The 24,710-nt window shown below is 45.3% G+C and overlaps 1 long non-coding RNA gene across 1 annotated transcript; it reads right to left on the bottom strand.

Moving 5' to 3' along the window:
- Window positions 1-7,664: 7,664 nt before the first annotated feature.
- On the bottom strand, window positions 7,665-21,608 carry LOC112118919. The gene is made up of 3 exons (XR_002909079.2): window positions 21,403-21,608; window positions 9,980-10,287; window positions 7,665-9,215 (listed from the first exon to the last, which is right to left on the bottom strand). It is a non-coding gene; the product is annotated as an uncharacterized LOC112118919 (long non-coding RNA).
- Window positions 21,609-24,710: the final 3,102 nt, after the last annotated feature.

Here is a 24,710-nt window from a genome sequence, read left to right as displayed (position 1 = left end):
AAGTAAATACTGAACCGCATAAACGAGGGAAGTGTCTTTTGCAGTAGAAAATACAGTAAATGTGCCATGAGATTTACGTGAATAAGTCTCAGGCCTGACTTAACTGCAGCTCTGCAGCTGTGTTCTTATCTGGCTGGAGGAAGAAGACGAACAACAAAAGGGCCTAAGAAGCCCCAGTTGATGCATGGGAAAGCCATTGGCCGACCATTGTGGCTGCCCTTCTGCTGAGCAAATAGTTCAAACTGTTCATTCCCATCTTCTATTCTCTCCCTGGTACATTGTTTGTGTCCTTGCATTTCATTCTGCAAGGAAGATTGCTCTCTGGGCCTATAAGCAAACAGTCCAGAAAAGAGCCAACTCTGCTCTTCTTTTCCCTGGAGAACTAGCATTTTTATTTCAGCTCCAAGCTGTCAAAGAGCTGGAGAGTTTGTCAGTATCGTGAATTAATTGCTTTAAGCTGGAGCAGCCTATATGTGTCTCCAAATGTCCAGAAGATGTTTATTAATAATGTTTCCTCTGGTTTTGTTCCAAGCTGTTCTTTCCGATGCAGTGGCCTCTATTCACAAGCTAAGCAGCACGCCTGCCTCTGGGTTAGCGTGGCTGAATGAAAGCTGCTTAGGGAGAATTGATAATCGCTCACAAGGTATTGCCAGACTGAGCTATAAACATGTATATGTTTTGCTGCTGCAGGCATGGTTGTCAGGTCGGAAACTCCACGTTAAGACATGACATGGGGAACAAGTCGAAGAAGATGGATGGCGAGGGGGGGTGACAAGGAGTAAGCCCTTGTTTAAACACAAATATCTTTGATAATTAACAAAAGTGGCAAGGAAATTACCAAAAAAAAAACCCACACAAAAGGTAAATGGATTTGTGTTTAAATATGATATATTTTAAAGAGTTCCCTGGTGTTGAAGTCCCTCTTTAAGGGAATGAAATAATAAAGCAATTTATATACCAATAGAAAGCCGAGCTCCTAAGTGCCATTGTGTAAATTTTCCACTTGACTTTTCATTATCTACCTGAACAAAATCAATCTATATGTATGGGATCAACATACAATTCGAGAGATAAAAGGCGAAATAAATGTGCTTTGCATATCCCGCAGATAAAAGGCCCAGGGCTCCAGTCTCCTCTTCCTCTTCAGGCAGATGCATTTTATAAAATAAATCATCCTGGAAAGGAAAAGGAGCAAGGCAGTGTTGGATCTTAAGTGTTTACTCCTTTGCTTGAAATATTGATCCTGTCAAATGAGCAGTGGTTAATGAGTAACTCCGAAGGAAAAGCAGCTCTTTTGGTTCCCGGGTCACAGGATGGGCCGATCGCTCTCCTTTTCGGCTTGCAATCTGCAGCCCCTTTTATGCTAGCACTGAACTCTTAGTGCTGTCTTCATGGAAACGCATTGCAAAGTTCTAGACACTGGTACAAAGGCACATTGGCCCCATGGGAAGTTTGTGAGATGAAGGGGGACAGGAAATCCAAAGTGAAGGGAGACATTCTGGATCGGATTCTGCCTTCCATGGAAGACCCCACAGGGAGGAAGAGGCAGGGCTAGAGATACTTGGGAAATTCGGAAGGTATAATCCTGGCCCTACTGAAATCAATGGGAGTTTTGCTATTGATGTCACCCCAGGCGCTTACACTCACGAAGGGCCTGATCCAAGGCCCCTGGGAGCCAGTGGGAGTCTTTCCATCAACTTAAATGGCCTTTGGATCAGGCCCGGCGTTCCCCGGGCCTCATGCAGTAGGGAGGTAGTTTTCCCACCCCACAGTGTGGCTGAAGAGAGTGGCCCATCTAATCCCACGGTCATCCAGATCTCCATGGACAAACCTAAGGACTTAGGGCATGTATGGAGTCCCTTTATTCTCATGGAGGCAAAGTCCAAACCCAGCAGCATTTCTCCCTCTGGATCCAAACTCCCACGGCCTAATCCAACGCCCACTGGAATCGGTAGGAGTGTTCCCCAGCTTCGCATCCAATTTCGTGTCTCTCCCAGATAAGTCTTTTAAGCCAAAGTTTTCGGAAGTGGCCACTCGCTTTTGAATGCCTTGATTTCTCAGCTCCCCTCTAGAAACCTAGAGAACCCAGCTTTCAGAAAGGGCTTCGCATCCGCAATTCGGATTGAAATCAACAGGTGCTGTGGTTGCTCAGCACTTCAGGAAAATCAGACCCAATTAGGGTGACCAGACAGAAAAAATTGGGACAGGGGGTGGGGGGTAATAAGAGCCTATATAAGAAAAAGACCCAAAATACGGACTGTCCCTATAAAATCGGGACATCTGGTCACCCTAGACCCAATCTGGGCACCAAAAAGAAATGGAGGCCACTTTGGAAAATGTCAGTCTTACCCCCTCTGTGACATGGAGATGATGATAATGACCCATCATGCAGGAAGGTTGTGAATCTAAGGCCTGGCGTACATTTTTCAGAAGTGCTCAGGTGACGTAGGCTCCTAAATCCCATTTTCAAAAGTGATTTGTGAGCCTAAATCCCAGGGGTTTAGGCCCCCAAAGCCCAGGTCTTTGAGGTATTTTGGTGAAATACCTTCACTGAAATCAATCAGAATTTGGCACCTAGATATCTTTGAAGATCTGGACCTAAGTGCCTGGGCCAGGTTTGAAAATGGGACTTAGCTGTCCAAGTCACTTAGGCCTGGTCTACACTACGGGATTAATTCGGATTTAGCAGCGTTAATTCGAATTAACCCTTCACCCGTCCACACAACAGAGCCATTTAGTTCGAATTAAAGGGCGCTTTAAATCGATTTCTGTACTCCACCTCGACGAGCGGAGTAGCGCCAAAATCGATTTTGTTAATTCGAATTAGGGTTAGTGTGGCCGCACACCACCGAATTAATGTGGTTAAAATTAATGGGGTAGTGTGGCCGCACACCACCGAATTAATGTGCTTAGTGTGGCCGCGCACAATCGAATTTATACAACCTGTTTCCCAAATTCGAATTATCTAAATTCGGATTAATCCCGTAGTGTAGACATACCCTTTGGCATGGCAACACTGAAGCAAACCTAAACACCTTTAAAAATCTGGGCCTCAAGGAGTCTAATTCCCATGGACTTTCAATGAGACCTAGGATCCGCAGTGCCTGGGCCACTTTTGAACATGGAACTTAGCCATCTAAGTCAGGCACAATTGAAAATTCTGCTGCTTTTCTATGCAAAAACATTACACCAATTTCACTTAGGTTTTTAACCCGACTTAGTTTAATCCAGTGCCAACACATGTGGGGATGCTCTTGTTTCAGTTTGAGTGGCTTATTTCAGTTTAACTTCAACTGTTTCCTAATCAATTTAAACATAACCAAAGTAAACCTGTTTTGAATCTGAAATAAATGTTCACACAGCAGTTTGCACCAGCTCAACCAACTCTGTTTAAAACTGGTGCAAGTTTCTTGTGTAAATAAGGCCTTAACTGTTCTCTCTGTTATTTCTACACTGCAAAAAACCCCACGGCAGTGAATCTCATTACAAAATTATGTCGACCAGCCACCGCGGTTATTAAATCACTTTTGTGTGTTCACGCTTGGCTTCTTGTGTCAGTGATGCGTGTCCTCACCTGGAGAGATTGTATCGATTGTACTGTCAGTGTGGGGCATTGTGGGATGGCTCCTGAAAGCCAGTAACAGTCGACGTAAGCACCGCAGTGTCTACACTGACATTGCATAGACCTAATTACATCGACCATGACTCTATGATGCACAGGGAGGTGGTGTTACTAAATTGATGTAGAGAGACTTACGTTGGTGGCAGCATAGGTGCCGACTCCATGGGTGCTCCAAGGGGAAAAAAATAGTGGGTGTTCAGCACCCACCAGCAGCTCCTTCCCAACTCCTCCTGTCTGCTGTGATCAGCTGTTCAGCGGCGTGCAGGAGGCACTGTGGGGGAGGGGAAGGAGCAGAATGAGGTGGGAAGGGGTGGGGGTTGGGCAAAGGGGTGGAGCGGAGGTTGAGCCTCCTTCCCTCCCGCCCCCCCGGGAACTCGTAAAGTCGGCACCTCTGGGTGGCAGCCAAATTTAAGGGAAGACACTTCCACTGCTAGGTCAACACAAGGCAGCTTACGGTGACCCTGTAGTGTAGATAGGTCTCAGACCCCAGGTCTCAGACTCAGGCTCACAAGGCTCATGCTACGGCACTAAAAATAGCCATGTAGATATTTCCTCTCGAGCTCTACGATCAGGGCAGGGAGTGAGTATGTCTACTCTGCACACTAAGCCCAGGGGCTCTGCTCACACACAAATCAGTCTGACTTGGGTCAACAAGCATTCAGGACCCATGTCCTAGGGCCTTGCTACAAGCATGGATCAGAGCCAGAATCCCGCTGGGACTCAGGTCCAAGACTGTAATTTTGCAGTGTGAACACAGGTCAAACCATAGATCTGAGTCAGAAAGTCTGCATAGTGGAGTAGGGTTGTGTGAGATCCGGGTCTAGCAATTGTAAACCCAGATTTACACAGACACACAGACCCGGCCTCAGTGAGCAGTGTTGACATATCCGTAGTGATGCATGCAGGAGAAACGCCTCCAAATATACAATGAATAAAGAAGTAACTTTGTGCCTTTGGTTACTGTGCATCCCCCCGGTGAAATCAATAATCAGTTGGCTGATTTCCAACGGCAGCAGAAAAAGATAAAATTAGGGTAAAAAAATTGTTCCTGAAAGGTTATAACAATGTTTTTTTATACGAGAACTCTATTCCAGTTTCACAGATCGACATACATCGCCTTAGTCTCTAGCTGGTGGGATCTCAACCTGGGGGAGTGCCGTCCTTTCTCTTTTATGGCAAGATTGATGGGAGGGGTCCCTATTTTTTTTTTCATTTTCATAACATGTAGTCACAGTATGAAATCACACATTTATGAGCCTTAGGGGTAATATAGAGTCTTATTTCTGATCAGCTACCAGTGTACATATGTCTTCCCCGTTGTTGCAGTATCTGAGCACCTCATAGTCTTTTAACGAATTTATCCTACCCATGAGGTAGGAAAGTGCTGGTGGGGAACTGAAGCACATAGCGGCAAAGGGCTTGTCTACACGAACTTTTAGTTCATGGCAAGATGGTGAGCAAATCTACCCCGCACTAGCCTGCCACAGACAAATGGTTCCTGTCAAACCTGCTTCTGCATGTTTATAGTTAATGCGCTTTGATCGTGTCCTCATCGAAATGGGACTAGAACTGTTAATGCGCGTGAATAAGGTGCACGTGGAATTAGAGCATAGCAGGCTAGTGCAGGGTAGGTTCGCACCCCAGCTTGCCGTGAACGAAATGTTTGTGTAGACAAGGTAACAGTACTGGTGACTCACTTCCTTGAGGATACGGCAGGAGGAGGGCAACTTTAAATGAGAGGCAGGTCTTCTTAGGAGTGGCACTGGCTCCCATTCGAGCTGCTTGGGAGTTTCTGATTGAAGAAGAAATCCTTGAAATAATCCCTTTTTTTTTAAAATTCATACCAAATTTTTTCACCAAAAGAAAAAAATCAAAACTCGGGGGGGGAAATATCTTGTGCCGCAGGGGTCAGTGTGAGTTTTGCCATTTATTCCGACGGGAGCAGGATCAAGACATTAAATTCTTACGGTGCTGATCACAGATGCTATCTTGGCTCCAGCCTCCTATGGTGTCAGACCGGTTTGCCCGCCTGCCCAGCAGGGTTAGTTGGGCCTTGTGTGGGGGGGAGAGATTTGGCTTCCAGAGGCTGATCCTCCATTCCTCACAAACTCGACCTTCCCGCTGAAGTCAGTGGGAGTTTCAGAGGGACAGGGAATGCAGCCTTGGGGCATCTGGTCCCATTTCATCAAGGTACTGAAGCAGATGCCTAACTTTGTATGCATCAGTGGGACTACTCATCTATCTAAAACTAGGCAAGTGCTTCCATACTTTGCTGAATTTGGACCTAAGTCCCTTGCTCTACCCATGTGAAGATGCACATGCGTATCGAATTTTCTCCAGAAATCTCATAATGGTTCAGAATATTCCTCTTAATGAGGCTTTATTTTCCCCCATCAGTGAAAAATGTATGGCTGTAGATACCATATGTGTTTAATCTATCATATATGACCATGGGGAGGGGGAGGAACAGTTTTCCTCAGTAGGTGACCAAAGGTGGAAATCTCCTCGTATTTGGCAGGGGAAGATTTCTTTTTCCATTAAAGGATCTTCAGCAGGTGCAAACCAGCATAGATTCACTGAAATCATAGAGAAGCAGTGAGACCCAGTGGATCGGTAAACTGTAAACTGGGATTAAGGAGACTTGGATTCTCCTCCTGCTCTGCTACTCAATCTGCTGTGTTACCTGGAGCAAGTAACTTCACCTCTGTTTCCCTTCCAATCTTTTGTGTGTCTTGTCTATTTAGACTGCGATCTCATGGGGGGGGGGGGGAGAGACTGTCTATTATATGTACATACAGCACCTAGCACAACGGGGTCCTGGTTTGAGCTGGGGCTTATAGGCTCTGCTGTGATATAAATAATAAAAACAAAACAAATCAAAACATAAGTTGAGCATCTGGCTCAATGGGCCTCAGTCACACCTGTATCACCGCAGTTTTACCCTGGTGGACCTTCATTGAAATCGATGAACTTCCACCAGTGTAAAACTGGAGTAACTCAGTGGTGATTCAGATGCTCTGTTTTTTACCCCATGCCAGACACTTACTGCAGGTGGGACTACACCAATTTACACCCGCTGAGGATGTCCCGGAGCAATGCATTAGTTCACATTTAAACTTGCGGCTCTAAAGAGATATAATATGTTTATATGTCTTTGAATGACACATAGACTAAACTTCAAGGTATTAAAGCAAGAGTCACCATAACAAATACAAACACCGAGAGGCAAACTGAGATGGTATTTGGGAATTTAATAAGAAATACATACAGCAGCAATAACATCAGTTAGTTACATATTTTCTACAATGCTTATTCCTACCATAGACGACTTCTGGGGTTATTAAAATAAGAAGATTAATACATACCAATTAATTTATCATTATCCTAAATTGCAATGGGTTTACTCTAACCTTGTTTCATATTTCTGTCCTCAGTCTGAAACTGGAATCACAGCCAAAACATCACATTTATTCTAATTCACTCTATGTAACAGATTTACTCAGCTTTCTTCTTTCCTTCCAGCTGAAGTGAGAGAAATCATTTTTGTTCTGATAATCTTTACATTTAAAAGACGTCTAGAAAGGAAGTCCGTCTCAAGAAGTATCTCTGTAGAGTACAGTGAATTGCTCTGTTATACATATTGGGCCCGATTCTCATTTACATGAAGTTCCACTTCCACCACGCTGGCAATGTAAATATGCCTTAAAGCAAGGGCCGCGGGAAGGGATAATGTATGCACACTTCAGTAAGGCCATTTCACACTCCCATAGAGGTGTAAAGATATCTTAGTGTCCACAAGAACTTACATCCTGCATGCAGTAAAAATTTATATGAGATTCCATTTTGTAATTAGTAAATTTTCTGGATTGTTAACAGCACGCTTTATTACAGAAAAATCACATTTTAGACCAGTGTAGGCATATTTCTGCAATATCTACACATGCTGTCCTTTCTAGCAGTTTGCAGTAGCATGCCTGGTTTAAAATGCTGTGCAAATGCATTACACAATTAGAGATTGTCGCTGCATGTAGTGATCATGTCAAATGCATTTATGAACAGAACCTTAAAGTTTAGAAATGCCTTTCATTTCCCAGGGAGACACCCAAAATATTGCTGCATGAACCCAAGAACACAAAGAGACACATTAAGTACCCTATGTCACGTCAGTTGTCAAATAAATGAACAGTCTGGGCTGAAATTAGTCTGACTGTAATAAAAAAAGCATTTAGGAGATTAATGTCTGCAGTACAGAAGAGAGCAGAGATATTAAAAGGAAACATATGTGCACTAAAAACAGTTACTTAATTCAAGTTCCTACTGTTCATTCTGAAGTCACACAAAGGATATTAATAAGACTGTCACTTGTCCTAGGTAGCCCTTCCTCTAAATGATGAAAGCAGGAGGCATTTCCACAAACACAAGCTGTTTCTTTTCTTTTCCTAGGCTGAGATACTGGATGATGGGGCAATAAACACATTCATATCTTTGCTGCTGACCACTTATTACTTTTTAGACTGATAAGCCTCTATTTTCAACTAATTTAAGGGCTGGGAATGGCTGTGGTGAAGATATGTCAATACAAGGCTTCCTGGAAACACTAAAGTTGATTCAAACAGCAAACATGGAAGTAGTATTTCTATAAAGTGATACTTCCCCCCCCCCACCGAGAACGACAAACAGTGATAAAATTCACTAGGGCAGAAAAGAACTTAGAAGTAAGCTATTCTGCTGGGAGCTAGGGGACCCGATCCTTTCTACTATTTGAAGTCAATGGGAGTTTTGTTATTGCCTGGGTGTGTCAGGGTCGGGTCCTCGATGGCAGAATAATTCAACAATCCAAGACATCTTACTCCGTCCTTTCAAATGAACCCCACTGGAGGGGTGGAACGGCAAATGTAACGATCCATCATCTGCACTGAGGAAAACGTTCTGTAACCCAGGTTGTGTCACATGCTGTCTGGACACATCTGTGTTGAATAGTTATGATTGGGCTCACCTACAGTTTCCTCCTTTATCTCTCTCTTCCTTTCCCCTCTAGTGGCTTGCAGGTTTGGGTTGGTGTGTAGCCCCATGCCCGGTATTGCAGCCTGGTACTGGATCTACTATTGCTCTGTATCAGTGGCAATTGGGGCACCGTTCTCAAATGGAAAACATCATTGGGTTCTAGCCTGATGCCAGCCTGGAGTTCCCAGAACAATGTCTCTTTGGGAGTTTGGGGCAACACCAAGCAGCCCCGCTCTGTATGAGTCAGTGTAAGGTTCACAATGTAGTTCTGTTTAGGCTGACAGGAAAATTAAATTAAACGAGGCTCTCACTCATTGTCCCCGGTTAACAGGCTGGGGGGAATGGTGGCTCTCCAGGGAATAAGGAGAGAAATCCGAGAGAACGTGGGAATTGAGTGAAAACTATTCCCTGGTCAGTTCCCTGCTGGTCCCTTTACAATTCCAGATCCTCGCTCTGCTCTGAGGCCGACTTACTTGCACAGAGAAGAAAAGGGAACTCAGCAGCCATCACTGGGGGGGGGGGCACAGCTCCCAAAACCCAGCCCCTCAGCTATCTCCTCTCCACTTTGCTGTGAAGGTCCCAAGGATTCCTAGGAGCAAAAACAGGTTAGGTGGATTCTATGAATGTCACCGCCACAGATATAGGGAGACTCCCACCTGGAGGGGAGGGGGGTTGTTGTGCGGGGGTTGGGGTTGGTTTTGGTTTGTTTTGGGGTTTTTGTTGGTTTGTTTAGGGGGGGTTGGGGTGGGTGGGTGTGTTTGGGGTTTGGGGGTTTGGTGGGGTTTTTTTGGGGGGTGGTGTGGGGGGGGGGGGTGGTTGGTTTGTTTTGGTTTGGGGGTTGTGTTTTTTTGTTTTTGGGGGGTGTTTTTTGTTTGGTTGGGGGGGTTGGTTCATTGTTTGTTTTTCGCTTTTTATTGACAAAGCCTTTTGGCAGCTGAAGGTCTGTTTTGAGAAGAAAGAAGGGCTTTTTTTGTTTTTGTTTTGCAGGTGGCAATTACCATTAAGCTTTGGAGTGGAAACTAGACGGTCCCAAGGTCGGTAGGAGCAGGGTGCTTCTGGAAGGAGACCCAGAAGAGAGGGGCTCAGCAAATATTTAAAACTTTTACCATGTGACAAAAGTGAGGGGGGGGGCTGGGGGAGCTGGAATGGACTATGGGATGGGGGAGGGAGCCAGAAAGGACCCGTTTTCTCCAGTTCTGAGAAATGATCGTATTTTGTTAGTGCCGATTTCCCGAAGAGGTTGGGAGGGAAGAGGAGGGTGCGCATTCAGATGTCATCCAAATTAAACCAGTGTCGTTTTATTGAAACAATAAATCATACATGCGCTTTAATCTCTTGGACTGCTCCGCTTACATTCGCTTCACTGTATTCCAAGGGCCGGCTACGCTTTTACACGAGTCTTCATTCCAAAACGGGGTCGCGTTTGCAGAGAATCTCCCTTGTCTTCGGCAGAATGGCTTGTGTCGGGTTTTATCACAATGGGAGGGGCCCGATCCTTCACCCAGGGGCCGAGCCTGGAACCACTCCCAGGATCTTCAGAGTACATCAAGTTGCTGGAATCGGGGGAATTCATACCAGTAACCGGTGTGACTGAGAGGAAAACCAATCCTTCCTTCTCTTCCCCGGGAGGTTAGCCTGAAATAAACCCCCAAAGTCAGGCGCTAATGTAGGGAGTGGTGGGAAAGAAAGAAAGAAAGACCGGTTTAGTCTGTGGCAAAGTAGTTCTGGAGACATTGTGATATCTGGCTAGATCCTTTAGTGAAGGGTATTAAATAATTCTGTATTAATAAAACGAATGCAAGCTGTATTGCACCAATGGCTTTGGTAGATACTATTTCAAAACTGGGCATTTCATTATCCTTGCCAGATTATTGTTTTAGGATGCACCCATTGGTTCCCTGCCGTCTTTCCTACGATTTTATTTTGCCATCCAAATTTGGCTAACAAAGTTTTTTCCAAACAAAAACCATTGCTCTGGTAACTCCTCTCCTGTGGATTGTTGTCCAATGAACGGCAATGGGGGAAATCCATTGTTGTCCTCCTTATCCCGCCTCTACCATTGCAGTCAGAGGACCAAATGGGGGAATTCCCCCCGCGAATTGGGTGTGCGGCAGGATCTGTGGAGGATCTACCTGAACAAACTTTTGTGTGCGGCAAAAGACACCATCCTTGTAACGTTTTGTGTGCACTTAACAGCCTAAATCTGACAGCTGTTTCCGAGGCAGCGGGTGGGTTTACTGCACTGGACTGTCAGTATAGCTTTCCCGAGCCAAACTAGAGGGACATGTGGGGGGGGGTTAACTCTACATGGGGAAAGCTCCCCTCCTGATGTGATCCTGGGGGTGAAGTGTTACTGGCCAGCCATGAGAATCGCGGAGCGTTCTGTGCTTTTCTGGCTAACTTTGGTAACTTTCGCAGGCTCACCCGTTCTCCAAAGTGCCTGTTGACATGAGGGTGAGATTCCTCTGTCATGGGGGGAAAGAAAAGGGGAACAAAAAGTTCGTGTGGGAAAATAGAGAGCGATTTAAAATAGGTTGGGTCCCCGATCTCCTTTCCATTTCTCTCTAGGAGCCAATTCTCCCAGGTCAGCTGGTGCTTGTAAACCGGAGACACGCTGCTTCTGTTTTAATGCGATTTGCATTTTCTAAAAACTTTTTTGAACATTCAATTTCATGCTTGGCTACACCGGTAAATACAGTGCCACGTCACCCGCCTTCCGCCCGGCTGTAATGAACAAGCCGAGAGATGCTTATTTAAAATCACGTTTCCAGCGAAAGGCATTACCCGGGTGCTATCAGCAGCCTTCACCTGAAATAGTTTTGCAAGACGGAGCGTATCTGAATTGCATTGTCCTCCGCTCATGCACGGCGGGACACTTATGCGCCGAGCTTTATATGGGGTTTCCTAAGGAGATTTTGATCCCCCCTTTTTTTTTTAACCGTTACTTTGCCGATCGCTGGGGTTGGAGTTGCGCTAAACGCGCACACACAGACACACACAGACACACACCCCAAGTACAACTGAGCAAAGATCAAACTCGGTCTTACTGCCCCCAGATTGCATCCAGTCCCGGGCTACTGACTCAGGCAATGAATTCAGGGACTCGGGCCTCACCCTGTTGAAGTCAATGGTAAAGCGCCCCTGGACTTCAGTGGGGTAGGATCAGCCCCTAAATTACTAATGTCCCGTATCCTGTAACAGGCTCTGCTGGAACAATGGGGCCAGCGGGTCCCGGTGCAGGATTCTGGGCCGGATCCCTTCCTTCCACCCCGACCCGCCAGTCTGTCAAGACACATTTAAAGTTCGGCTTAACATTAATGGACTTGATACAGGTGTGTGTGTGAGAGAGAGATACAAAACACGCACGTGTATTGGGATACCTATGCGCACAGATTAGTTTCTTTCTGCGTGTGTATATAGCCAGAGATGAGGGGCTGCTTAAATGTTTTGATCTCTGTTTAATAGCCCTGGGTGGCAGTTTCCCGCAGTCCTGGATTTGTTTTGGTTGGGGTGGGGGGTTGGTTTGGTTTGGGGTTTTTTTCCACGTGAAGACAGGCGAACGCCCGGCGTTGTACCTGACACATAGAGGCCGCCTCAAAAGCACCTGTGCAAAAAAGTCCCGCACAATGACGCGGCGCGAACAATCCTTCATCTGCCCCGGTGTCATTGCCGGGAGAGGCGAGCGACAGGACGTTCTATCCGATTAAACAATAACCTGGTGGGCTCACTCCCGTTCTTCTCCTGGATCAGTGGGACTCCCCGGGGGAGTAAAGACCTGCATTAGGTCTGGTCTGGATGGATTCCTAATTGACATCTGTGCCCGGCCGTTTGTGAACTAAACTCTGCGGACCACTGTCCGTTCCTCCGCAGGGCTAGACTGTGTCAGGTCCGGAATGCTGCGGGGTGAAACCCTATTTTGAATCGCTTTTCTATCCCCAGGCTCGGCGCACCTGGGAGCTACGCTACCAGGGTCTTTAGAGGGGTTAAATAAACGTGTGAAGTAGTCAGAAAAGACCCTTGAAGCCAAAGCCAGGAGTTAGGACGTTTCTTGGTTCAGTTTTAACTCCAGAAGCGGTGACAACTGTGGCGAATAATGTGCTCCTGCTTTCCCCTCCAAGTCTGGCCATAGACAATTATTGGAAGCAGGATCGGGCCCCGTATTTCCCAACAAAACTCCCCAGCAAATCCACCCCTTGCAAAGAGAATTTGTTGGATGGGAGGAGACAGTGCAACTGTCTTTGAAACTCATTCCCGTAAAAAGAAAGTTTATCCAAAAGAGAAGAGAAGTGAATCCTAAGGACACTTCACCTATATTCTGTCACCGTTCCCTGCTTTTTGTATTGCGTGAAATAATGACTGAGGGATAAAAACGACTCAATCCCAGCTGGCTTTATTCATCACTGATTATTGCTATTATCGATCATAAGGGAAATAAATCTGACCATCGCTATGTATTCCTCGCCAGAGAAAAGTGGGATGAGGAACTACTTTCTGAGATGCTAGCAATGCATTTCTTTGATTAATGGATAGAAAATCTATCCATCTAAGCTATTAATACTATTGTTTAACTCCCGTCTATATAAAACTAGACTGTAGCCCACATGTCCTCACTTGGATTTAGCTACTTTCTTGATTCCCACCGGTAAAAGTATCAGTTTCTGTCCTGGGGGAAAGGTTTCCTCTTCCTCGGGTGATTGTTTCTATTTCTGGCACTCATTCCACTAGCGATCTGGGGGCTCTTTTTAATACAAAGCCCCTGTCTGATTTCAGGGGTGTCCCTCTCTCTTGCAAAAACTGAGGGCACCATTATGTCCTCCTCACTGCTTCAATTCCTTCCGGGATTTTCCCCGTGTGCCCGTCTCTCCCCAAAGCGCGTAAAGCAGAAAAAGTTGCCCTCAACTTTCATGCTAATGTCCCCGCTCCATTGTTGATCCTTGCAGTTACGCGGGTGTTGGGGACGGACGATGCGGGATCGTCAGTCAGAAGCCACCGTCTATAAACAATCATCCTTGGACAAAATGTCAATCGGAAGAGCTGCGCATATTTACGCCTGGCCAGGAGCTGGTTCTCTGCGTTTGGGGGCAGCTGATCAGTAGGGTGGAGAAGGACATCCAGGGAAAAGCATCTAAACCTCCCGAATTTAGCATCCCTCTGCAAAACAGCTGTAGGGACACTTGAGGGGGTCGTAAAAGCAAAAGCCACTGCAACCTCCATTTCCTCCGCTGTTCACTTCTCTTTCCAAGGATCCGTTTGTGCCGGTCCCCCACCCCCCTCCCTCATCGGATCTGCTACTTTGTTCTTGGTCCCTTTTAAATGTATTTCGGCAAGCAAACGAGACACAGGTGCATGCAGGCTGAAAGTGAGCGAGGCCGCGATTCAATGGGATGGAGAGGGGGACAAGGGCAGGTTACTTTTCGTTGTTGACAAAGGAAGGGCAGAATCTAAACACCGCTCCAGACAATCAATGGACCCTTGTCTCCGGTTACAGAGCCGAGCTCTCTAAATGAGTCGGGCATGCTGATAACTGCAGGTTAGGCACCTGAGATAAACTCCTTCCAATGGCTTGATGGCGCAGGAGATAGAAAAGGATCTGGGGCATGATCTGCGGCTGTGGAGAGGCGCTTTGATTTGCCTATAAAAGAAAAAAGATCGGTGCACGGTCTAATTGCCAGGAGCGCAGTTGTCATGAGCCAGAGGACAAGCGCCCGGCGCAGCGGTCATTGTACCCTGGTGCTTATTTTCAGGACTGATTGTCATTACACCGGCACAAAATCTATGCCTAGTGATTCCCCTCCTGACAGTTTCCACTTCAAAAGCCTTCGGTCCTGTTGCGGGTAGTGGGAACAGCTTGGGGTGTCGGGGGTACATGCTGAACTAGGGGCAGCTCTGAGTTTGGGTTTCCGGGCCAGAAAGGTAACGCGAGCCCTCCTGGGACAAACAAAACAGTCGAGAGGTGACAGTCCAGCTTGGGGGATCTGATGGGGAACACGCTAAATCAATGGCAATCACGTCTTTATTGCCAAACCTCCAGAAACTATTCGGAAGGGAAGCCCCCTGTTTAGCAACACTTTCCTGATCCGAAGCCATCAATGGTTTAAATGCGTTCCCCTCTTCTCTGCCGCCCTGGCTGACGTCTTGAATGACACCGGGTCAATGTGTTGGTCTAATGATCTCTTCCTCTTGCAGGAACACCACCAGCATCTAGCAATGGGAAGACCCCGGTTCGCTGGCCCTAGCTGGCTAAATAGCTCTCCTGGGCGCTTTAAGGTCCTGGGGAGTTTATGAGGCTGCAGGAGGAGGTTGAATAGACGCGACCACCCGCGGGTTTGCGTTTAATTTTGGAAGCTGGGGGCTCCTAGGTATGACAGCCAGATCCACGCGCAAAGTCTCTCCTGGTTTCCAAAGCGATTAATGCCGCAGCCCTTATTTAGCGAGTCTTCCAGGTGAGGGTCAGGCAGAGTTCAGTGGGAGACACCTCTCCCGTCGCTTATTAAAGCAGCCTACAGTTTCCATCATTCCCTGCGCGCACGGATCGACCACATTTTCAGATCTAAGAAACCCCCCCCATACACTTCCAGTGCGCTCTCCAAGCCCCGCCAGATGTTCCCCAGCTGCTGCGTTCAGCTGAGTGATTTTTTAAGCTTGCCATCTACAATATTTTCAATTCCACATACACACACACAAAAAACCCCAACCCTGCAAATCAATAAATAAAGGAGAGGAGAGATCTGGAAAATAAGAGCGGTTTATGAGCGAGGGGGAGAGGTTTGTTTTGTTTTTTTAATGGCTAGTTTTGATGCTTTTCCAAAACATAGCAGCGGGATAAATAGACAGTATCAATAAAGGGTTAAAAAAAAACCCTGATTATTCCACCCCCTAGAACTTCCAGCCCGAAGCAAATTGTGTCTTGTCAAAGCATGGTGTTCTGTCTGGGACTCGGGAATGGTTAGCCACAGCATAAACAGCGGGAGCTGGTGTTTTCAGCGGCCCTCTTCTGTTTTGCATATAGTGGACCGCCAAGTTAGAGTCACTGCTATAAAGTGGATCTGTACCTCGTGACAGCACCGCATAATTTCCAACCGACTGATTCAGGAACCAGGTGGCACAGGGATCAAAAGGAGCCCCCAGATTTTTGTCCCTGATGGCGGTGGGGAGGGGAATAGTGTTTAAATATACAGCAATGGAGGTATTTACAAATAAAGTCATTAGTGGGGACACGCCATTCGAACCTTCAATAGCATCATCTGAATTCTTCAGGGCCTGATCCAGAGGCCACTGAAGAAAATTTTGAGAGTCCTGTCGAGTTCACTGATCTTTGAGACAGGCGCTTTTCAGCCCTAGGTCTCAAAGCGGTCGAAAGAAGAAGAGCCAAATCGTTAGCTACTTTTTATAGATGGGGAAACTGAGGCAGCCTGGGGGGCCACAGGGGGGAATCGGTGGCTGAGCCGAGAATAGAATTCGGTGTAAGGATTGCTCGTCCTTGCAGGGAGATCTAGGAGGCCTTTAACACATAAATACGGGATTCCAGATAAGGTGAGGAAGGACACTATGAAATGCGGTGTGAACAGAAGAACAAAACATGAAAACGAATTTACTCCAGTGTCCTATTCTTGCCAGCTCAAAAACTGAAGCGACCTGTTAAGTCATTAATTTTAAACACAACCGAATACCCGCGGTGTTCACCCTTCTGGTTTCATATCATGCTATTTCCCAAAGCAACAGGGTTTTTCAGGTTGCTTTAATGTAATTGCCATTAGAAGCAGCAAGCCTGATACCATCTCTTTTTCTACTTCCGCAGAAGCCTGCATTGAGATCCAGGAAGATTTCGCCTTTAAAACTGATGGTAGCATGTCCTAGTGTGATGATTTTAAATTTTAAGTTTTTCTAGTCATATGCCAGTGTAGTCCTTGAGGTGAGATTAATGCTTAACTCAGCAAAACTGTGATTGGAAAAACTCTCCTGTGTTATATGAATTTAGAAATGGTTTTAACTCAGATTGCGTATGCTTATTATCAAGGACGTTAGGTTTAAATCCCTGTATTTTAACATTATGATTTTAAAAAGACCATTTTTTCCAGTGCCGTAGATTCATTAATATTTTGAATGGATAAATCATCTGTAGCGAACGAAAGACAGACACTCTGCATTTAAGATAACTTCTTCTATATTCTCCCTTCCCCATATTAATTGGAAGTTTATTTCCTGAGCTGTCTTATGCTTTTACCGACATTCTAACGAAATGTCTTCTTCAAAAGGAACTCTCCTTATTTCCAGAACAAAATCAAACCTAGCAATGTTGTTGTTGTGCTTCTTTCAACTCCCATCCTCCCAAATTGCAAAATGACTTGGAATCATAGAATCATAAAGTTCACACGTCCGATTCGAATGCAATCAGGTGCCATTTTTCTCCGGATGAATCGTTTTCCGAATGTTCTCCACAAAACAAACTATTTCCGTTGCGTTGACTAGTTCATGAATATTAGCACACACCCAGGAAAGCAAAATGCAAAGGCGCTCTTGAAAAAAATGCCCCCAATAGAAAAAATAGAAATTGCGTACTCCTTTTCCAGAAACCATTTTTAGCTCTATTGGCGAGGAATCTCTCAAGTAAATAACAGGGCAGCTGACTATAAATCATCAAATGGCATGCTGTTTAATATTTACTTATTTGAAGGTTATACACTGCATAGGTAGCAAACTTGGAGGGTTTGCAAAAAGAACAGGAGTACTTGTGGCACCTTAGAGACTAACAAATTTATTTGAGCACACACTCTCTCCCATACCTGGTTTTAGGCGGTTTACGGATCAATATACCATGGAGGAGAAGCGAGCTTCTCCCCACCGAAATATCGGATTAGGAATATTTCTAGAAGAAAGAGGATAATGTGAACTGACTTTAGCCTGCAATAGTCTAAAGCAGAATTACAGCTTGTAAAATAAGTCTCCATCAGTCTCCCAGGAGACCGGCTCAGCTTCTACTTGGGTGTTCCACTCCTTGTTAGCCCGACAATAATTAGTCTCATCTTACCCCCACGTTTTTTTAAGATTATCAATAAATGCATTTTTTGCATAGAATTATAAAAGGCATGGCGGGGTGGTTTCCCTGGCTGTTTAGAGGGCAACACACTTTGCGAAAGTTTGACACAAGAGGTACACAGCAGAGACCCAGGCAGTTCTCTTTAAAAGTTGGAAGTGTGACTTTCTTATCAAACTGCTGGATATGTCATCTTCTTTGTGCTTTGATGTCTGGTGTCTTTTGAGACCATCTCTGCATGTCATTACCAGGCTCAAACAATTAAAGAGGTGGCTTTTTTTTTTTTTTTTATGGGAAATAAGAAAAAAAAAGTGCTGGACACAATTAGATGATTTTTGGCCTCAGATCTTAACTCTGAAGAGTGAAACTCACTATTAAAACTGGCTTTTCATTTCTTAAATAGACAAGTTAAATACACCGAGCGCTGCAGATATTTGGGGCCTTAAGATTTTCACTGTGGGGTAGTGAAACTCGTGGTTAAATTCATAAATAGACACGTTTAAATACATGGAGCCGTGATTTTAGCGAATTTTATCCTCGGGGATGATTTCGGCCGTCGAGAGCTAACCATGATCGCTAGAGAAAGTCATTATTACACTTTCAACTGACTTTTCATAGCAGGCGAATTTGAATACTTTGATTACCAGGCAACCAAGCTGCAATACTGCCAGTTCTTTTACAGCCCTCGATTTTTGCCTTGAAGCTAACTGTAGTGATTAGAGAAATTGACTTTGCATCTTCAGACAAGTTTTAATGTAACCTAGGCCCTTTTGGCTGGATGAGCTGAACGGGCTTTAGACTTCACAAAAGCGATGAAGTTTGATTGGACGGGCCCTGTACTCCCCCCCCCCCCCCAAAAAAAATTCACCCTGATCCTGGAGTATAACCAGTTCGGAAGTCTGGGTGCAAATAGGCGTTAGCTAGGGGGTCAAACCGAGTCCCGGGTCTCTGGTGCCGTTTCATCCAGCGGGAATACAGTCTGGGGGAGGTGGGGGCTGGAGAAGGCCTCGGATTTTGTTCGCTGGAATATGCAAACCCGGGAGGGCCTGGCAAGCCGTGTAATTAAACCGAGTTACAAAGTTAAAGGGAAAAGGTTGCACTCGCCCGGGGTTGCCATGGCCCTGCAGACGCGTCAGCCTGTGATGTCCCCAGCTAAAGGCATTCGGGGCCTGCGCTGTGACATTTGAAACCCCGCTCCTCTCATTCTTCTCTTCTTCTTGTGAGAAGGGGAGGGGGCGTCGGGCAGGGAGAGGGGCGGGTGAAAAGTGCCTTCTCCCCCTTGGATTGATCAGAGTAACCTTGCACATTGGCAATCCAGCTGGGGGGGGGGGGGAAGTCCATTCTTTTTGCTAGAAGAAATGAAAATGTGTGTGTGTGGGGGGGTGCACCTGAGGTGTCTTGTCAAGTCCTCTGTGAATTAGGTGCATCCGCGTGCGCCCCACTGGTGGGAACCTGTTTTATTTGGGGGGCGGGGCGCAATGAGTCCATTCTTTCTCACCAGAAAAGGAGGCTGGGGCGGCTGCTTTCTTGAGGCGAGGGGGCTCTCACACTGATCCCACCTCAGGCCCCCACTAACTCAGGCTGTTGGGACGCCTCAGGGAGCAGTTGATGGGCCCCCTCGAAACGCCGCCGGTTCTGAGCGCTGTCACCCAGCCGTTCTCTGCGCCTCTTCTCCTACGCGGCGCGAAGCGAGGATGTATTTATTTGTGTCGTATTAATTTAGAAAAAAAAAAAAACCAGGGGCCGAAGTGGGGGAGAGCCTCGACACGATAAAGATCAGGCGCGTAAATTGGCCATTTGGCAGATTAGATCTCTTTAAAACGCTAGCTTTCTTTCCAAAGTACCATTGCATTAAGGGACCGCCTAGCTGTGAACCAATATCACAAAGGCCATTCCCTATTTAATTCAGTCCTGGAGTGGGCTTGACTTGAGGTTAATTCCCCCCCCCCCACACACACACACACACAAACATTCCCTTCCCCCCCCTCCCGCCCCCCAGCAAAGGATCCCAAGTTCAGTACGTGGATAGACACTCATTTAATGACAAGTAATTGAGGAATCCGAGGAGCAGCATTACGCGTGGAACGGGGAGGTTATTAATTATTTAAAAACCATTAGCCTCTCTGTGTGTCCTGCCCAGATCTCATCTCGTTCGGGAAATATAACCTGTCACATCCGTCAGAGCGAGGGGGAATCAGAAGCGACTGGCCCCTTCGCCTCCCTTTTCACGTGGAACTTATTCACTGCCATCTCACGTGGGAGGTGGGTTAGAGAAAACCCCCGGGCTGCCCCCCCCCCATTTTCAGAACGATACCACACTGGCCTCTTTGTACCGGCGATCTGTTGTGCAGAGTGCCCGAACACCCCGTGTAAGCCGCCTTCAATGTCTCACCCATCTTGCTTCGGCATGAAATGAAATCCGTTTGCCAAAGTCAGATAGCGGCTGCAGAAACCGCTTGCAAACGCGCAGCTCCTGGAACCCGTTCGCAAGGGGATACAAGAGATCCCCGAATCTTGCTTTTCTCTGCGCCTCGATTTTTAATAATAATCCTTCCTATTTCCGCTTGGGAGAGAAAAGACACATACTAGCGACCTGGAAACCCTTTTCTGCAAGCTCCAAGCACCCTGGCTCCTAGGGACACCTCAAACACCACTTTAAAGAGGGGCGCTTGCTAATGCTATTTTTAATGTGGTCAATTCTGTTTTTGTGGGTTTTATTGGAGGACTCCCCCTCATACCAGTTAAAATCGATTTTCCTGATAGCCTCTGTCAGGATAATTCAATGCATATGGATTTGTATATCCTAAGAATGAGAATAAGTTACACATTTTTAGAATCTCCTTTGCCTTTTCATCTATAGTAAACTCTATTATATATGCACGTATGCCTAGCACGAATTCCTTTAAATTCACCACCACGCATTGAAAGTTATCGCCGATAAACCGAGGGCGGGTGTCGGGTCTGTACAGGCATTTCTCGGCTATGCCTTGCCTGAAGTTTTCATAAACTGGCAGGCTTCAGGAGTGCCTGTGGAAATGCATGCTTTGATTTTCTCTGTACAGCTTTCATTCCCTAAACCTGTGTTTGGGATAACACATCCTAGTGTGTGGGTCGGGGGAGGGAGGATTCAAATAGCTCGGATGGGCATTAACACCAAAGAGCGTGTTTTAGATCAATCAGCAGGGGGAAAAAAACGAAGTGAATCGATATGAAAACAATTCCGTGTGCTATAAAACTCAGTCGAATGCAACAGAGCCCCGCTTGTCTCGGAAGGAGCTGGCTACGGCGTGGTTTGTTTTCCGGGAAAGAACTCGCAAATGAAATGCGAGCGAGACTTGCGGACTTTCAGCGGATTAGTCCCTGAGAAATCAGTTTCTTGTAATGAACTGCCCATAAACTGAGCCGTAGAAAGACCCTGTGTAGGTTCAGGTTTTCACTGCTTCCTCCTCTCTTGCCCCCCAGTCGGGAGAGTTTCCTTTGAACTGAATTTAAAAATTTCAATTTAAAATTGTAATCAACTACTACTTAATACAAAACTATCCTTCCAAGATCATTACGCGCGGGGTAGTCCCTGTTGCAGCCTCCTCCACTTGAATCCAAGGAATTAGAGATGGCAAAAGCCCTATTCGATTCCCCAGGATCGCCTCCCTGTTTATCTCGCTGGGTTTAATTTGCGGGGGGGGGGTAGAAATGGGGAAGCTGGAAATTGGAATTAAAAAACAAAGTGATGGAAATCACCTACCTGCTGCTCCCTGAGCTGCACATGGCGATGACAATCCAGCGTTCAGCAGCCTCGAGCAACTGCCACTACGAGTGGCATCGCTGCATTTATTGGAGCTCAAATTGTGCGACTGTTGACTTTAGCACAAAGCAAAGATTTCACTGCCCGCTAGTTTAAAAATGAATATTTTACCAAGATATCGATCAGCTTTATAAAATTCAAGTTAAGCACAATGGCTCAAAAGGGGGGAAAGCGGAAAGGGACGCACTCTAATATCTGTGTAAATTTGCTGAAGTATGACGTGGTGTTGAAAGTTTACCCTCCTGGAATTTGGATCTTTTTTTTGGTTGTTTAGTGACTTTTGTTTATTCGCCGATCACGGTTACTTAAACCAGCCGCAGCAGCAAGAGCTTGGTGTGGAGGAGAAATAAATATATCGAGGGGGGGAGGTTGTTTGTTGGTGTGTTTTTTTCCACCCTGGGTGTGTGCACGATCCATGGGGAAAGGGAGCGAAGCGAACAAGGCAAGACATAAAGGATCTGCTTCTAAAGCAGACATCCAAATGACATCCTTTTTATGTATGCGGACAGAACTATATCTTATCTGCTGGGATCAGCGGAGTGAGAGACGCTAAGTAGTTTAAAACTACCATTTAACAATGGGCATGTGATACAGAACATAACAGGTTAGAGCATCGCAGTCTCGCGTCATTGTTCCCAAATCAGCCTCATTCCCTGCTTCTATTCTCCTTCCCTACGGGAGCCTTTTATGTGATAATGAAACACATTTTATGCTTTGGTTCACAACGTGTGTGTCCTTGCAGTGTAGAGACGGACAGATTTCTGGCTGGATCCTAGTTTTGTTTTGTTTTTGGAGGTTTTTTTTTTCCACCCCCGCCCTCTTTCTCTTCCCCTGAACAATGCCGAATTTTAAGAAGGATTTGAATGTTATTTTGGGCAGCAGATCTATTACTCCTTAAACGCGTGGGAAAACAACAAGTGGTTGGGAAACGGGGTGAATTTATTGCGTGAAAAAACATTTCAGCACCGGGATGCGTTTTAATCAGACAGAGGACTTGCTTTCAGGGCGAAATGTTTGCTGGGTTCAGACCACCAGAAGCTGTTTTTAAAAATAGCACCTCATTCTTGGTTTGTAAAATAAAACTTGTGGGTCATTTGATTCTACTCTCTCTGAAAAACAAGTGACCACCAGTGTGTATATTAGATATGATTTATTCCCTACACAATGTCATTTTGTATACGGACCTGTAGTGCTGCGTGTCTAGATACAGACGTGACAGTACTCACACAAACACTAATTATATTGTAATCAGATCCACGAATCTTTCATCTATTGATATGTAACAAATCAACAACTAGACGGAGTTTTTTCAATGCAGCGTCGATTATTTTTCTTGAAAACCTGTCATATTATTTGGTTAAACCTTCCATGTGTATATGGATATTTCTGGATATGAAAATTGCAAATCTACCCTAGGTGAACGTTATTTTTCCCCTAACAAGTAAAATATGTGAAGAAACATATAGACTGTTGGATAGGTAAACAACAGAAGTCTGGGAACATTTTCCCCCCCACAAAATATGCCATACATGAAATCCACTGTATTTTCACAGGCGTCATGATAGTGAATATATTTTCACTATCTTCACTGGTTCGTTCAGGGATTAAAGATTTGAAATTATACACACATACACTGCTCCTGTTAATTGTAGTGTGTGGATATGTATCTAGCAAACTGTTTTCATTATGATCCATAAATATTAACATTTTCATTCTTTCTGTCAGTTCTCTATATACACAATTAACTGGAAGAATGAAAACCTATTCAGATGTATGTAATATGCTGAAAACAGCTTTACAATGTTTAATATATATTAACAGCCCCCCTCCTTTTTTATCACCTCAATAGACTCAGACGTGGAATATATGTTAGCGGCACATTCAGGGTCTTCAGTTTTAGTGTGATAAAGGGAAAGCATCTTGTCCCAACAAATTCGGGCCCAATCCTGCAGGTATCGAAGTCACGGGTAAAATTCTCAGTGATTGCCGGGGAGGGAGAGGTGGGGGGGCGTTTATATTGATGGGTGTGGAAATATTTCGCGTTCTAGGGCGCACAGTCCCCCCTTTTCTCCCCAAAGTAGCCCGCAGTGAGTAAACCGAGAGAGGGATTGTAACATTGTGTGTACATGGCCAGGCCTGTTCCAGGAAGGGGACAATGTTCAGGGTCACTCAGAACTTTGGGCTGCGGGCGCTCAGTTAAGGCGAAGAAGTTGATTGTATCTGGGTTAGGTCCCCTAGACCCCTAAACCGCATCTTGCCCATCCACCTTCCTCCAGCCGCCACTCTAGCTTCTCAGAGCCGTTGGTCCGCCCGGCTATTCGAGCAACTCAAGGGGTTAAGGGAGCTCTCGGCCGCCCGTCGCTCAACTGATCCCTTTCAAGGTTTCTGCAAACTCCAAAGTTCATGACATCAAGGACAGTCTGTGCAGCGTGTCACCTGGCGCCATAGAGACCGACCAGTGTGTTTTACACGGCTCCTGCATTTCAGATGGAATTCCGTGTCTTTGAACAGTCTCAATAACTGGGGGAGGGGGGAGGGTTGTGTCAAGGGGAAATGAGGGAGAGGGTGGCTTTCAGTAATCAGCTGTAAATTCCTGATTTATAAGACTAACATGATCTATAATGGTTGGAAGGAGCCCAAGGTAAATGCGGGTTTATTAGTAATGACGCCTTGTTTTGTTTTCTTGCTTGCTTGTTTGAAGAGTGAAATCCAATATCAAATGTTCCTTTTGGTTAGAACTGGAGTGACTACAGCTTGGGACAAATCCGTGTCACTTGTAAAACTTTTCAGCTAAACATGAAAAATATCTAAGATGCATATATGGGTATAGGACAAGTCATTTACTTCTCTTATGTGTGTTTTTATATATCTATCTATATATATAGAGATATATATAGATATATATAGATATATATATCTTTTAATCGATGTGTATTATATATATATATATTCTTTTCGTAGATATATGTGTAGAGATATAGCTTATATTTTTCATATGTGTATATATTATATATCTTAAATAACAGAAGTTATCTTACATTCTTTTCCATATATATTTTCCCAATATATATGAATGTATACTATACAGAGAGAATAAATATACACAGAGATACAGGACTATGTAGATATCTTTTTAAATTATTAAATAAATTAAACCAATTTGTTCTCCATTTTCCCTGTCAGTGTTTTCCCCCCTCAAGTGGGAAAAAATTGGAAAAATCCGAAGAAAAAGATTCAGGGGGAAAAAA

The sequence above is a fragment of the Terrapene carolina genome, unplaced genomic scaffold (assembly GCF_002925995.2).
Source record: "Terrapene carolina triunguis isolate 2854851 unplaced genomic scaffold, T_m_triunguis-2.0 Scaffold132, whole genome shotgun sequence".
NCBI lineage: Eukaryota > Metazoa > Chordata > Testudines > Emydidae > Terrapene > Terrapene triunguis.
This window is presented reverse-complemented; position numbering and strand designations above follow the sequence as displayed.